Source organism: Propithecus coquereli, unplaced genomic scaffold (genome assembly GCF_000956105.1).
Source record: "Propithecus coquereli isolate 6110/MARCELLA unplaced genomic scaffold, Pcoq_1.0 Scaffold658, whole genome shotgun sequence".
Classification (NCBI taxonomy): Eukaryota; Metazoa; Chordata; class Mammalia; order Primates; family Indriidae; genus Propithecus; species Propithecus coquereli.
This window is the reverse complement of record NW_012152596.1, coordinates 262551-277645: the sequence shown is the minus strand read 5'-3', so window position 1 is coordinate 277645 and position 15095 is coordinate 262551. Positions and strand designations below refer to the sequence as shown.

The 15095-nt window shown below is 63.4% G+C and overlaps 1 protein-coding gene across 2 annotated transcripts in view; it reads right to left on the bottom strand.

Annotated features, from left to right (window-relative positions):
• Positions 1–15095, bottom strand: part of SLC9A3 (solute carrier family 9, subfamily A (NHE3, cation proton antiporter 3), member 3) — a 34535-nt gene that overhangs the window by 11700 nt on the left and 7740 nt on the right. The gene's annotated exons all lie outside the window — the stretch shown is intronic.

Sequence of the window (15095 nt, the reverse complement as noted above, 5' to 3'; positions counted from 1 at the left end):
TGCGGGGGAGGGGAGCGAGTGGGGGGACTGCAGGGGAGGGGAGTGAGTGGAGGCCCCTGGGGGAGGGGCTAGGGCAGGGGTGGGGAGCCATGGAGCTCAAGGCTGGGGGCTTCCAAGATCGCCCCCACTTTTCGGGGCACCCAGGAGGGCTGAGGGGGTGGGTGCACAGGCAGGTGGAGCTCCCATGGCAGCGTCGGCTGCACGGGGCTGGGGGGTGGGGGCCGTGCTGGGCGGCCCGTCCATCCCAGCCCCAGGTGGGTGGGCCTCTGGCTGGCCCTCCGGCTGGGCGCATGCACACTGGCACTGCAGCTGGTGGCCGAGGCCCCACCTGACCCCAGCTGCTCCCGAGGTGTCCAGGGGGACCCCATGGATGCTGCGCCCACAGGTACCACAGCCCTGCAGGAGGGGAGCCTCTCGGCAGGGCCCACCGGCCACCGTGACCCTGAGAGTGCAGCCTGCCCCGGCGGGAGGCTCCGGCACTGACCCACTTGGGCCACATCGCCCGCGTTCCATTTGGACTGAGAAAGGTGACAAAATTCCCTCCTTAGGACTGATTTTAAAATAGCCGGAATGTGGACAAATGAGGTCGACGCCTGTGGCTTAAGCAACATGTGACATGATTATTGTTTTCACCCACCGAGTTTCTGTTTATTAAAAGTCTTCCTTGACATTCAAAGGACACGCGTCTTCTGAGACAGCCAAGACCCACAAGCACAACACAGCGCAGAACAGGAAGGGCCCCCGAGCAGGGTCCTGGGGGTGCTGCTCACTCGGTCCCATCCCAGGGGAATTTGCAGGCGAGGCTGGGGGGCAGGGCTCGGAGCCTGTGTCCGGAAGGTTCCAACCAGCCCCACCCTCCTAACTAGGTGGGCTGAGCTCCTGGCCTCTCCACGGCCAGTGTCCTCACCTGTAATTACGGGGTTAGCGCAGGCATCTGGTGCGAGCCCGTGGGAGGGGCTCCCCACACCCAGGGGAGGGTGGTGCCATGGTCCTCGCTGTGCTGCCCAGGGACAGTCCCACACAGAGTCACGCTGCGTTCGCCCCCGAGTGCGGCGGAGGGGCGAGTGGCCAGTTCAGGTCTGCACCTGCTCCGTGCCTGCGTCTCCCCGCGGCCCCCAGCACCACACCTCAGCCTCCTGAGCCACCGGGACTGGGCAGGGCAGAGGCAGCAAGCGTTGATGCTTTTGGGGTCCGAGGCCGTGCTGGGGACCCCACACCCCGGTGCCCCAGGCTCTCTGGGCCCCTCTGAAGGTCCTCACGCGTGGCAGGCGTGGCAGGGGTCAACCTCCTGCAGTAGCCCAGCCCACGAGTGACTAAAGGCCTCCTGGAGGGGCCGCCCCAGCGCTGGAGGCTGTTTCTGGGGAACAGGGTGGGCAGGTGGGTTCCCTGGAAGCTGTGGGGCCCTGCCCGGGGCTGCGGGTCAGCTGGCCCCCCGTGCGGGAGGCCGAGGTGTGGGTGGGAACCGGCTCCCTGGCCCTGGCTCCGCTCTCACACGGGCACCCAGAGGGCCCAGCAGGGGCATGGTGACGCCCCTCTTCCTCTAGGCTGCACATCTCCGTCCCCGTGGCCTCCCGGAGCTCTGGGAAGAGACCTGGGCGGCGTGTTCCAGCCCTGCAGCGGGAGGCCGTGTCCCTGCACAGGGCAGCTAGAGAGGCCCTGCGGGTCCCAGGCCCCACGCCAGACCCACACTCAGCAGCTGGGCCAGCCCAGGAATCTGCGTTCCACGAGCCTGGGCGCCCTCGGGGAGTCGCGCTGGTAGACTCCGGACGCCCCTCTGTGCCGTCCCAGGCCTGGGCCCGTGACCTCCGCATCCAGAGCCGCCCACCTGCTGACCAACGTCCAGAGACAAGCCCCGTTTGTCGCCTGTTCCTTCCTCAGGGCTGCGAAAGCCGGGCTTGGTGTCCGGGAGCCGAGAGACCCAGCTGGTCCGGCCTGTCCCTCGGCCCAACCCGGTCTCCCGCCTCTGCCCCTGGCTGCGCCATCACCGCTACGCAGCGAACCCTCAGTGGACCCGGCCCCCTGGAGGCTGTCTAGCTTCCTGCGCGGCGCACCCGAGCTGCCGTCTCTCTCCACAACTCGGTCTCCTGCCTCTCGCCACATCGGGCGGCTGCAGTCGGGGCTGAGTTTGCAGCAACCGGCCCACCTGTCCTTACCCGCTCGTCCTGGGGGGCGGGGTGGGGGAGGCCTGCGGCGCCCGCGTGGGGGCCTCACTGAGGATGAACCCTGGGGACCGCAGAGACAGCGTCGTCCCAGGTCAGACCCCCTCGCCTGCGCCAGTGCAAACATCTGGCCTTGGGTCTGTCAGCCACAGTCTTGACTCCTGCAGACCCTGACCACTGCTGAGCCAGATGGGGCAGCTCCAGGCCGGCAGTCGGGACAGCCTGGGGCAGGCTTGTCTTCGACAACAACAGCCAGCAACAGATTTTGCGCTTTAGGAACTCGGCATCCCCTGGCACTACCAGCCAACCCCCTGCCGCGTTCCCGCACAGCAGCCGGTTCCTGCGAACTCTCATTGATGCGGACGGGTGGGGGGGTGCCGAGGGCTCCTGCTCAGAAGCAAGCCCTGGAAATTCACAGGGAAAAGCCTGATCTTCTCACGCGCCGAGAAGAAAGCGTACACGCGTGTGTGCAAACGCAGTAGACACGGGAGAGAAGGCTGTTCCCTGCCTTCGCCCTCCCAGCGTCAGGAAGAACATCCCTGGACACCTTTCCGCCCGCGCAGGCCCTGCCCAGGGTGGCTCCCAGGAGCATCTGTAGCGCGGGCAAGTTCCTGCCCCCGAGAGCGCGCTGCCCTCCTGCCAGGGCCGCGCCTGTCCCCTCCCTGCCCTCTTCTTGTGCGTGCGGTTGGAGAGTCTCCAACGTGGGAGAGACGTGACTTGCCCCGTCTGTGAGTAACCGTTTACTCACGGAAGTTGCGGCTCCCTGGCCGGGGACTGATCCTTTTCTCATTCACACGAGTCTGAAAACTGGACGCGTCGGACCTCCGAGTCTCTGGTGCGGGCGCAGTTTCCCTTTCGGAGGCGTCGCCGCCCACCCTCCCCCGCCCGCGCTGCTTTCCCACCTGCAGACGCTACTTTCAGTTACGCTTCTCCGCGTCTTGTCTTATGGCGTCTGCGTTTTGTGTTATGCCTAAAAAGCCGTTCCTACTCTTACGTTTTCTGTCAAACTTTTATTATTAATCTTTTTAAAATAAAAGGCATTCAATTTAATTTTACTTGAATTTAACAAAGAAAACTTTTAGAAACAGAATGAGCCAGAGGCCCCGCTCAACCTCAGAGAGACAGTTTCCCGCGCAGGTGTCTGTCCCCAACCCCCGAAGCTGAGAGTGGATCCCGGTGGCTCTGCGGATGCTCGTGGCATCCACACCGCCAGCTGCCAGCTGGTGTCCGCTCAGCTGCGTTGTGGACAAGGCGTCAACCAGCCAAACCCCTCCAGGGCCACAAACCCACCTTCACCCTGGGCTTGGGCCGTGGCTTCCTTGTCCTCGAGCCTTTGAATCCGATTCCGCTCTCGGAGGTGTTTGCACGTGAGAGCTGACACCTCCGCGGCCGAACGGAGCTAGGCTGGGTCACATCCTGGGGTCACACACCCCTGGAATCTCGGTGGGCAGAGTGGTGCCGTGGGGGCCTCAGGCTGACCTGGCTCTGCACGTCCCGATACGGGGCTCCTGCAGCTGTGCCCTTCCTCCATTTCAGGGAAGCTTCCGGAGCTCCTGAGATCCCCACAGCAGCCGTGCCTGCCCGTGCTGTCTGCGCTGGCGCCCGCTGCCTCCTGGGCAGTCCTCTCGCGCCGCTAGGCGATGGAGCAGCCGATGTCCTGTGGCCTCCCCACACAGTCTGCTTCAGGGATGCCGCCCGCCTCGCCGACAGCACAGCGCCGTCCTCACCTGCGCTCTCTTCCTGACGCTTCACTCCGTCTTTCCCTCTGCGTCCACTGGCGTCTCTGGGGCCTTTGTCTCCGGCTCTGTGGTTGCCGCCTCGGGACACTTGCGCTGGTCCTGCCGTGCTCTCCGCTGTGAAACCCCTGCAGCCGCCCGTCCTGCTCCTGCTGCCGGGACCTGGTGCGGACGCTGCTGTCGGGGGTGCCACGTGGATCTTCCTCCCGGGCCCGGCTCTTCCTCCCCCGGTTCCCTGCGCTCTGGTGTCATCGCAGCTGCCGAGCGTTCCGTAGTGTCCGTGCCTACCGTGGGCAGCTCCGTGTGGGCCTCCCCTCATCCTCCGGCCCCGGCTGAATCCCCTTGAGCTGATGTGGGGCTGGACGCAGCTTCCCTCCCACCGTCCAAGGTTGGAGCCCTGCCGTGGGAGGTGCGGAGGGCCTGGGCCACCAGCAAGGAGGCCTGGCCCGGGCACAGCTACCCAAGCACACGCGGCCAAGGTGGCCCCACTTTTTGGGAGCTCTGGGTAGGGCCTGGGACACAGCCCTGCTGCCCCGGGTCAGGGCCTGTCTCCATGCACTCGCTTCCTGCGGGGTCTGCACGTGTGTGGCAGGCTCCTGCCGCCCTGCAGCACTGGTGGCGTCAGCCCCTCCCGAGCTCCAGGGCAGCTCCCTGGCTTGCAGGGGAGCAGGGAAGGAGGGACAGGTGGCTTCTTGCGACTGCTGCTGTCTGAGCATGACGCCTCCTTGAACCAGCAGAAAGCCCAGAGTCCAGCCAGGGGTGCTGCTCACGCCAGCTCGGCCTCCTCCCCAGACCCACAGCTCTGGGCCCTGCATCCAGGTCCCAGTGCCACAGGCTCCTGGGCTGCCACACGGCCGAGATGCAGGGGCAGCTGTGCCGTGCAGCCTCCCCCTAAAGTGAAGCCCACCGAGCTTGTCGGGGCAACCCTGACCCTGCGGTTGAGAGGGCCGAGGAAGTCTGAGACGTTCAGGAGAGCGAAGAGAGCAGGACTGACAGCCCACTGCACACACCGCCACACGCCAGGGCGCAGACCCACCCAGAGTCCCCACCATGACCTGCCGCGCCGCGGCCACACCGGGAGGAGCTTTGCAGAAGGGAACCGGCTTCCCCTGCCCTCCTCGCACAGAGACCACGGAAACCCCAGGGACAAAATAAAAGTGCGCCAAGAGCCAGGAGGCCAGGGGGCCAGGGGGCCGGAGAGGGTCCCAAGTGCCTCCACACGGGAGACGCGGGTGGAGGGACATCCAAGCCCAGAGTAACTGATTGCCGAGGCCGGGACAGTCACAGCTAATTAGGCAGAGACGCGCGGCTGCAGACGAGAACCGCGGGCAGCAAGCGTGTTTAGCCCTCATTACAAACCCTCTTACTGCAGGGAAAGGTCGGCAGGTGCCGCCCAACCCGCTGCTTCCGGACAAGGCCCCAGAAAGAGCTTCGCTCTGGGCCGCCTGGGGGGCCGGGGGCCCCAGACGCTGCGGTGGACGCACGGCAGGCCCCTCAGAGCGAGCCCAGACCTGGGGCGCGGCTGGCCAGAGCCGTCGCTGCCGCCAAGGACCTCTCAAGGTGACTCGAGATTTAGCTGAGTCCACTCAAACGCAGTAGCACAGCAAATCCTTTGGTTTTACTTTAACAGGTACAAGCTTGGAGAATTAAGCTCCGCCTGACAAAACAACCAGACCCGCAGGGGCCCACGGGGCAGCCCAGGAACCAGCTCCTCCAGCTGACGAGCAGGTCTGACACGCAGACCTGCAGGCACACACGCAAACACGTGCCACACAGAGACACACGCAGACATGCAGACACACAGACATGCAGAGACACAGACACACACAGAGACGCACAGACACACAGAGAGACACACAGACATATACAGAGACACAGACATACACAGAGACACACAGGCATGCAGACACACACAGAGACACAGAGAGACGTACAGACACACAGACATGCACAGAGACACAGACACACACAGAGACGCACAGACACACAGAGAGACACACAGACATGTACAGAGACACAGACATGCACAGAGACATACAGGCATGCAGACACACACAGAGACAGAGAGACACACAGACACGTACAGACACAGACATGCACAGAGACATAGACATGTACAGACACACAGACATGCACAGAGACACATAGACATGCACAGAAACACAGACACATACAGAGACACAGACTTACACAGACACAGACACACAGACGTGTACAGAGATACACATGTGTGGCCCCTCTCTCTTCCCGGAGGGCTTGGGGTGTGCCCTTCCCTCCCCACCCAGGCCCAGCAAGGCCCCGACCCACCGGTGGTCCCACCCCCCTGACCTCAGCACCACGATGCTCACCAGTCGAGGGGCCGCATTGACCTGGTTGGCGCCCAGCCCCGGACTGGAGGCAGATGCTCACAGCACCCGCTGCAGCCTCAGCAGACGTTTCCCATGTGCCTCCCACCCGCTGCCCACAGGGCTGTTCCCGGGAGCTCTGAGGCTGGAAAGAGCCGGCGGCTTCCCCTGGGGAGCTGCAGCCCTCTCTGGAGCAGCCGGGCTGCCTGGGCCGGGGCGGCTGCTTCCTGCACGACGACGCTCACAGGACGTGGACGACAGTCTTGCGGGGCAGGTCCTGCTGCTCACAGACCACAGGGTGTTTGCAACGTTGCCCTTTTTAAGTGAAAAATGAAAATTGCTAACGGCTTTCTAGGGAAGCAGCAGACCCTTCAGTTCTGAGCCATCACGGGCCACAGGGGTGAGGATGGAAGGAAGGAAAGTGCCCCAGACAGGCCACGGCCGTCGGCTGGACAGAGGAGAAGGCCCCAGGCCCTGACAGTCCAGGCGCCCTCCCGGGCTGTGTCCCTCTGAGTCACCTCCCACCCCCATCGCCATTGGTCTCACCTGCCGCACCGCGGACAGCCCTGCTTGGAGGGGCTGGGGCACCGCCGCACTACCCGGGACCCAGGTCGGCAAGTGTCCCGCGGGGTCAGGTGGGGAAGCCAAGGCGGGAGCACGTGGCCAGGCCGGGGTCCAAGGACAGGCAGAAAAGGGCGCAATGGGCCTTCATGCTCGGCCCCAAGCCCCTGGGAGACCTGGAGGTGCTGCATTTACAGCGAAACCCTCCGGCGTTCTGAGCCGAGCAGGCAGCGTCCCCAGGGCAGGTGCCGCCAGCCACGTTGTGCGTCGTTACGTACAGCAGTGACAAGAAGCGCAGGTGCCCACGAGGTGAACGGGTGTGACCGAGAGCAGCCTGAGGCCAGAGGAAGCTCCCACGGGCGGCTCCGTCCACACCACGGTGTCCCTCCCCCGGCCCTCACTCCGACGCCCACAGCACCAGGGTGACAGGGCTTAAGGTTTGCTTTCTGAGATTTCACGACTGGCTCTAACTCAAGCACAAATTAAGAGGTTCGCACACTTGCGTCCTCACGGCTGGTGACGCCTGTTGTGTGCTCTCCCGCGAGGAACAGCTGGGGGCCCTAGGGCACCCGTGCAACCTCATGAGATCATGAGGAAAGACCAGAAGCATGGAATGGGGGCGGGAGGCTCAGCACTGTGGCATTTCCCTGTTTTTTCTAAATGTTTCTTTTCCCAAAGACAGAGCCCAGCTGGGGCCACACAGAGAAGCACAAAATCAGAAGGAGGCTTCGGTCTCGCCGGCCTGAGAAAGCGAGGACGGGGCAGGACGGGGTGAGGCGGCCACAGAAGCGGCAAAGTGAGGGGCGAGTCCCAGAAAGAAAAGAGGCAGAGCGGGTAGCCCAGACTCTGACCCACGATTGCACAAGAGTGGCTGGTCCCAAACTGCCACTAGAAGCCGAGAGGGCCGTGATTCCAGCCGCCCCCATCTTGGGGGAGACACTCCGGGAGTTTCGTCTCATGGCATTGACAGCCCGAAAGCAGCAGCGTCACGACGGCCACAGCCTCGGAGCGAGGGCTTTCCGGGACGCCGGCAGAACACAGATCTCTGCACGTGGCCCCGCAATGTCTGGAGACAGCCCTATGTCTCTACCTGCAGGAGGAAGCAGGAAAGAGCCCGTCCACAGGTAACCGGGGCTCCCTGAGGCCATCCGGACGTCGGAATTAGCAGATAAGCATTTTAGCAGATAAGCGTTTTAGCAGATAAGCTGCTGTTATAACTGACTTAGAGGATTTAAAGGAAAATATGCTATAATCCATTAGAGAGGGAAAGTCTCAGCAGAGGACCGGAACAGGGGTGGCCAATAGTAGATGTTTTAGGTTTTGTGGGTCACGCAGTCTGTTTCACAACTGCCTGGCTCTGCCACTGCGCCACAAAAGCAGCGTGGCACACACGGGCTCGTTCCAATAAAACTTTATCTACACAAACAGGGGGTCGGCCTGTGGGTCACAGTTTGCCGACCCCTGAAACAGAAGTTATCAAAAAGAACCAAACGGAGCTCTAGAACTGAAGAACACAATACCCGAAATAAAAATTCAAAGGACATGCTCCACAACAGACGGCAAGGACACCAGAGGCGGTGGACTGGAAGGCAGGTCGGCAGAAATCACCCCGTCTGGGCCAGCACAGCGGCTCACGCCTGCAACCCCAGCACCGGGGGAGGCTGGGGGCAGGGGGTAGGGTGGCATCGCTCGTGCTCTGGACTTGGAGGCTGCAGTGAGCTGCGATCGGGCCACTGCATCCCACCTGGGCCACAGAGCGAGACTCCATCTCAAACAAAGAAGAAAAAGGAAAAAAAAGAGAGAGAGAGAAATGATCCGATTTGAAAAGCAAAAATAAAGAAGATTTTAAAGGACGGTGAGTCTCCGTGCCCTGTGGGGCGACGTCAGAGCGTCTGCGCACACGTGGCGGGAGGTCCAGGAGGGAGGAGAGGGAGGGCGCTGCAGGAAATTTTTGAAGAAACAATGGCCAAAAATGTCCCCAATTTGGTGAAAGACAGAAATTTATAGATTTGAGAAATTCTGCAACTGCCAAGCAGGGTAAACACAGAGAAAGTCACGCCTATAGGCACGTCATAGTCAAACCGCTGAAAATCGAAAATAAAGACGAAAGCTTGAAATACGTAGGATTTGTGTAAGTTACGGATAAAGATCTGTCTTTGGTTTTCTTTCATCAAATGGGCTAGAACGGAGAATGGGTCTGTCCGGAACCTCGTCACTGCTCCTCATCTGTCTGCGGGAGGCTGGCGGCTCCCGGCAGAGGCCGGTGTTCTCACGACAATCCCAGCGTTCCTGGCTCAATTCCTGGCTCCTGCCTGGACACCCTATTTTCTCAAGGTCCCACCTCAGACCCCCTCACATCTCGCCTCCCCATATCTCCTTCCTTTCTTCTTTCTTGCTCTGACAAAATCATTCCTTGTAAAGTGGAGATGAGGGAGGATATTTTCACTAACTGCACAGGCTCAGCACTCCTCATGACCCCCCCTTGCTCTATCAACAGCCGAACACGGGTGCTCTGCGAAGCCTCAGACAAGCAGGACAAAGTCCTGTGCAAGGCGTCCCTCTAAGGGAAGGTCGTCAGAAACATCATCGCGGGGATGGCGGCTCCAGCACAGGCCCCGGGTCCGCTCGCGGTGCCTTCGTTTCTCCGTGATGTTTTGGACAAATTACCCGACACGGCCCCAAAGCATCAGGCAGGCAGCCCCCCCACAGCTGGGCAGGCACCAACAGCCTGACTCCGGGACCCCTCGGCCCCCCAGCACGAGCGTCGCTGAGAGCAGGGCAACAGCTCACAGCCCCCACGTCCCACAGTGGGGCCGCAGCGAGCCAGGGAGGTGCGTGCGCAGAGTCTCCCGCCGCTGGGGGAGCCAGGGCCCCACCCTCTCCTCCACCAGTCCCCAGCCCAGACCCCAACCTCTCAGCCGAGCGAGCCCCAGGGCACGGGGGGCAGCCAGGGCTGTCTGGCTCTGGCTGAGGGTCTTTGGCCTGGCCAGAACCTCAGACGAGCAGGGCAGGGGGCGTCGAGGTTCACTCAGGCCTCCTCTAACCACAGGATTGGTTGAACCGGCTCTGACACCTGCAGCTGCCGAAACAGCAACGCCAAGAGCAGCAAAGATGTGCGGGTCAGAGCTCCCGGGGCCCAGCTCCCGGGGCAGCGGCCAGCACCCCGCCTCCTCCTCCCCCGACTCCCCGCAGGACGGCACGTGTACGGGAGCCCTTCCGTGACATGGGGAGGGTGGCGGAGCAGCTGGGCAGATCAGAAAGGGCCTTCCTCTCTGAGAAAACAACGTCAATTACATCATCGGAGGCTATTGTGAGGGGCTCTGGCTACGCGTTGGCTGGAGGTTGGGAGACTGGCCTCGCCTCGCCTTGCGGACCCGCCGAGGGACAGACGCAGACCTGCTGCCTGGGATGGGGCCAGGGGACCCAGTTGGGTCCCCTAAACGGCTCTGAGGATTTTGCAAAAGGGTCCCCACAGGCAGCAAGTTTAGGTGTCAGTGACCTTCATTTGGTCACGGTCACGTGAAAAGCCTAGCAGGCCCTTTCCTCTGAGGAATTCTTCCGTGCAGATAAAATGTGTGGGCAACGTTCCAAGGCTGCCGTAAGCCCAGCCTGTGCCTGTCCACGTGGCCACGGCAGCCACCACTATCAGGAGTTCCCGGTACTGTCCCCGAGGCCGGGACTTTGTCACGAGCTGCTGCCTGGACCCAGCAGCAGGAAGCGACTGGGGTATTGATTCTCGGCATTTATGCCACGACACAGGAGGACAAAGGGCTCCGAAGGCGGAAAGTACCTCAGAGCCGCCAGAGCCCGGGCCCCACCGAGGACGGGCTCTGAGTCCGAGGCCTGGAGGCAGGCGACTCTCCCCAGTGCCCAGGGCAGGAGGCCGGGCCGGGGGCGCTGACCGTCCTGCCAGGGCCACCCCATGGGGACAGCCCCTCCGCGAGGAGTCAGAAGTCCACGGTCTCTGTACGCCGGGGGCTGTGTTCTGAGGGACCTGTCCGGCCACCTCCCAGCAGCCTGTTTTATCTCTTTTAGACGTGGCTTCCTCATTGCAAGATGATAACCTCCAGGTTTCTGGGCTGCTGTAAAGACGAAAATGAAATTTCTCCCGAGCAGGCGGACTGACTTCATTCTCAAATCCAAGGAAAACAAAGGGAGGGGTGTTGTTTGCTGCCCTGTCCATGGGTTCTTGGCCCGGCCAGCAGGAAGGAGGAGCCAGGACACGGGCACGCCAGCCCCCCCCACACCTGTGCGGCCCACACCACTCAGCCTCGCGGCACCCGCCTCTCCCACATGTGCCGCCGGCCGGGGGTGCCGGGTGTGGACAGCAGCGACCGAATCGCAGACGCACACCCAGAGCAAGCGTCACGGGGAAGGAAAGTCAGAGCCTTGAAGGCCCCTTGGGAGTTAGAAATATGAGAGCAGAAATTAAAAACTGAGCAGAAGCATCGAAAGAGGGGTTAAGAAATTCTCTCAGAAGACAGAGGGAAAAGGCAAAGAAGGAAAATTTAGGAGAGAAAACTTAAGAAAGGAACAGCGGCTCCGAGGAGGGGACAGAGAATCCGGGCTCCACAGCAGGGACACCTGCCGCAAGCCGCTCCCAGGACGCCGCGTGTGTTCCCAGTGGCTGGGGTTGGACAGAGACCCCGGCCAGCGCGCCCTAAAACAGCCAGAGCCATGCGCCACGGTGAGCGCTCGGACCCGCTGGCCCTGCTGGACCGGCAGCAGAGTGTGTCCAGGGGCGACAGGACCTCGTTCAATGGGACCAAAGGCTTAAAAGTAGAACAGGAAGCTGCAAAACTCCTAGAGAGCGACACGGAAGAAAACCCAGACGACCTCAGGTTTGGTGATGGATGTTTAGAAACAAAACCAAAAGCATGATCCATAAATAAAAACTGGATAAGTTTGACTTCATTAACATTAAAAAGCTTTTCTCTGTATAAGAAAATGTTTGCAAAACACACAACTGGCAAAGGGCCTCTATCCAAAGCATACGAAGAACTCTTAAAACTCAACAAGAACACAAACAATCCAGTGAAAAAATGGGCCAGATGTCTACACGGACGCGCAGACGCCAGTGAGCGCGCACAGATGCTCCGCGTCACGCCGTCGGGGGGACGCGAGTGAACACAACACGGGGAGGGGACACACCGCACACGGCAGGACGCCAGACCGGGCACCGCCGACGCCGAGCGTGGGGAGGACGCGCAGCCGCAGGAGTCTCCCCGCCGCGGCTGGGAGAGCGAAGTGTCGCGGGCCGTGGGGACAGATCGGCAGTTTGTCGCCACAGCAAACACACTCCTGCCGCGTGATCCCATCCGCCAGTCGCTCTCCTCGGTGTTCCCCTAGAGGAGCCGCAAACTCGCGTCCGCACAGCACCTGCGCGGGGACGTGTGTGGCAGCTTCGCTCGCAGTTACCTGAACGGAAGCGACCACGGCGTCCTTCGGGACGGACGGATAAATGACACCGGGTGTGAGCTGTCCGCGGTAGAGCCGGACGCGGGTGCAGTTCGGCGCCGTCAGGCCGCGGGGCGAGAGAGGCCGTCTGGAAAAGGCGCGCTCTGCGTTCCCACCACGTGACGCTGCGGAAGAGGAAACCCGGGGACGGGAGAAACGCCAGTGGCTGCCAGGAGTTGGCGGGAGGGCGGGATGCGCAGGCGCACTGCGCGCTGCGACGCTGCCGCGGCCGACTTGGACACCACGCAGCTGTCCGAGCGCGGCAGAAACGAGCCTAACGAGAGTGGGGGCGTGACCCGTCAGTCACAGCCGCCGCCGCACCAGCGCGACCCGCTAACGGCCGGCGGGGGGTGGGTGTCGGTCGCGGAGCTCTGCCGTCTGCTCAGCTATTCCGTGACTCGAAACCGCCACTGAAAACCCTGCGCCTATTAATTCTTTCAGGAGCGGCGCCGCCGAGGCTGAGGGCAGGCGCCGCTCTGAGGGTGGCCGCGAGAGGCCAGGCGGGGACGGACGGGGACGCGTCGCGAGCGCAGAGGGTGGGGCCGGGCAGGCCGAGCACGCAGGCTGTTGGCTGGAGACAGGGCCAGGCGCGAACGCCCGGGCCTTCGACAGGCAGCTGTGGCTTCACGCCGGAAGCCGACATCCCATAGGGCTCCGCCGCTGCGTCCCGCCACAGCCCCCGCGAGCAGAGCCCAGGGAAGTCCCGCTCGCACTGAAAAAAAAGAAGTGCCCCCCCCAGGTTGCGCACAGTGAAAGCAGACACAGCGGGAACTCGCGGCTGCAAAACCGCCGAGGTTTGGGAACCCAGATGCCAGGAAGGCAAGCGGGGCGGCGCCCCCGCCTGGGAGGGCGCGCAGAGGGAAAGCGCCACCTGAGAAACCAGCCGCCACAAAGCCGGGGACTTTTTCGAAGCGCGACAGGCGGCGGCGGTTGGAGCCGGCGTCTGTGGCGTCCCCTCTGGAGTGTCGGTGCTGCGGCATCTACAGCGGGCAGCGTCTGCGAGCTCCGCTGCGTTTGCGCGTTTGGGGGAGGGTGAGAGACCGTCCCTGGGAGGAAGGCTGGCCCCGCCCTAGCAGAGCCGAGGCACACCCCGAAACACGGGCCCCTCCGACGACGCGGAGCGGCGAGGAAGGGCCGCAGCGACGCCAGGGGTCAGCGCTGGCGTGTGCAGGGAAGAGCGAGCTGCCCGAGCCCCCACGACCGGTGCAGGGGTCCTGACCGCGGGGCCCGCACGCTCGCCAGACACTGCTGCCCTGACCGCTGCCCCGGGCCTCACGGCACACACACGCCTTCGCCTTCGGGGGACAGACACGCCTCCTGCACGGCACAGCCCGCGCCCACCGTGGGCCCAGGGGACGCGGCAGTGCCAGCGGCCGACGGTGGCACCCCAAGGCAGTAGTCCCTGGCCAGCAGCACACAGGGCAGGCAGCTGAGGACCTCGTCCGTGTTGGGGGGGCGATGTCCTCTCGCTTGACTTTAACGTCCCACGGTCGGCCACCGGGGCCGCGTGCCGTGGATGCCGGCTGGAAATGGCTCCACAGCCCAACGAGGACGGGGCCTGCAGGCCGCTCTGCCGTGCTGGCCGCGGGCGTGAGGGAAATTCAGGACGGCGGGTGACGACACGCTCAGCCAGAGCCCGCAGCGGTTTGGGAGGCACCTGCTTCCCGGGAGCAGGTCATCCCCGTCAGAGTCAGCTCCCACTGCCGCCGCGACTGACCTTCCGGTCTGGAGAAGTCCCAGTTGAAGACAGAAAGCCTGGAAGTGCCACCCGCAGAGGCTGGAGCCCAGGCCAAGGCCCCAGCAGGCCGGAGCAGATCTCAGTCCCACGGGAGCCACCATCTAAGGGCAGCGCTGCACACACACCCACACACGTACCCCCCTCCCACACGCATGCACATGCATACACACCCCTGCACCCCTCCTCCCAGCCCTGCCGTCTTCTGGGCCCTGTGCCTCAGGCCTGCCGCCTGCACCCCTCCCTCCGCTGCCGGTCAGCCTGGCTGTGACTCGGGCCTGCTGTGGAGCCCGCCAGGGTCCTCGCCGGCTACAGGGTGGACACGCTCACTGCAGCCTCCTCAGGCAGCCCCGCCCCGCTGGGGCCACGTCCGGCCGGAGGGCCTGGGAGGGCAGACAGCCACCCAGAGGGGCCGGGTTCTAAGGGAGGTGGTCTCCAGCCCCAGCCCAGCCCACGACCATGGAGGGCGAGGTGCAGACCGCCTGCGCGCCAAACACCTGCGGCTAAATCTGGGCGCACAGCCCTCAGGAGCTGGTGGTTTCCACCTTGTGGGTCATCCCAGAAGCTCCTGAAAACAGGTGTTCTCAACTTTCTGATTCTGCCTGTGCAAGTAGCCCTTCCCCAGCTGAGAACTCAAACGGGTTGGACTTTGGCAGGACCGCTCTGCAGGTGGCGAACATGGGCGGCTTCCCGATTCCCCAGGAGGGGGCACAGAGCCCGCCCCCCCTGCTGAGGGCGGCTTGGTCCTGCAGGGGACCCTGGTTCGCCCCTGCTGGGGGCTCCTACGGCCAGGAGGGTGGTCCCGGCTGGGGCAGCCCAGCACCAAGCCCTCAGAGGACGCCCCCAGGGAGCTGGGGCTGGCACCGGGTGGCCCGGCGTTTCCTGAGGCGCAGCGTCCTTCTGGGCACCAGGGCCGACGTGGCTGAACCCCCACCCTGCAAAGGCCACACCTGCCAGCCTGCCCTGGGGTCACCTTCATCTGGCTGCAGCCACCTCCAGCCCGCGTCCCCTCCCTGAACTCACCCCACTTGTCCCTGTGCCTCCCTGGACTGCCCCCCAAGGTGGGAAGCCCGTCCTGCACCCCCGGCTGCTCTCTGACCTG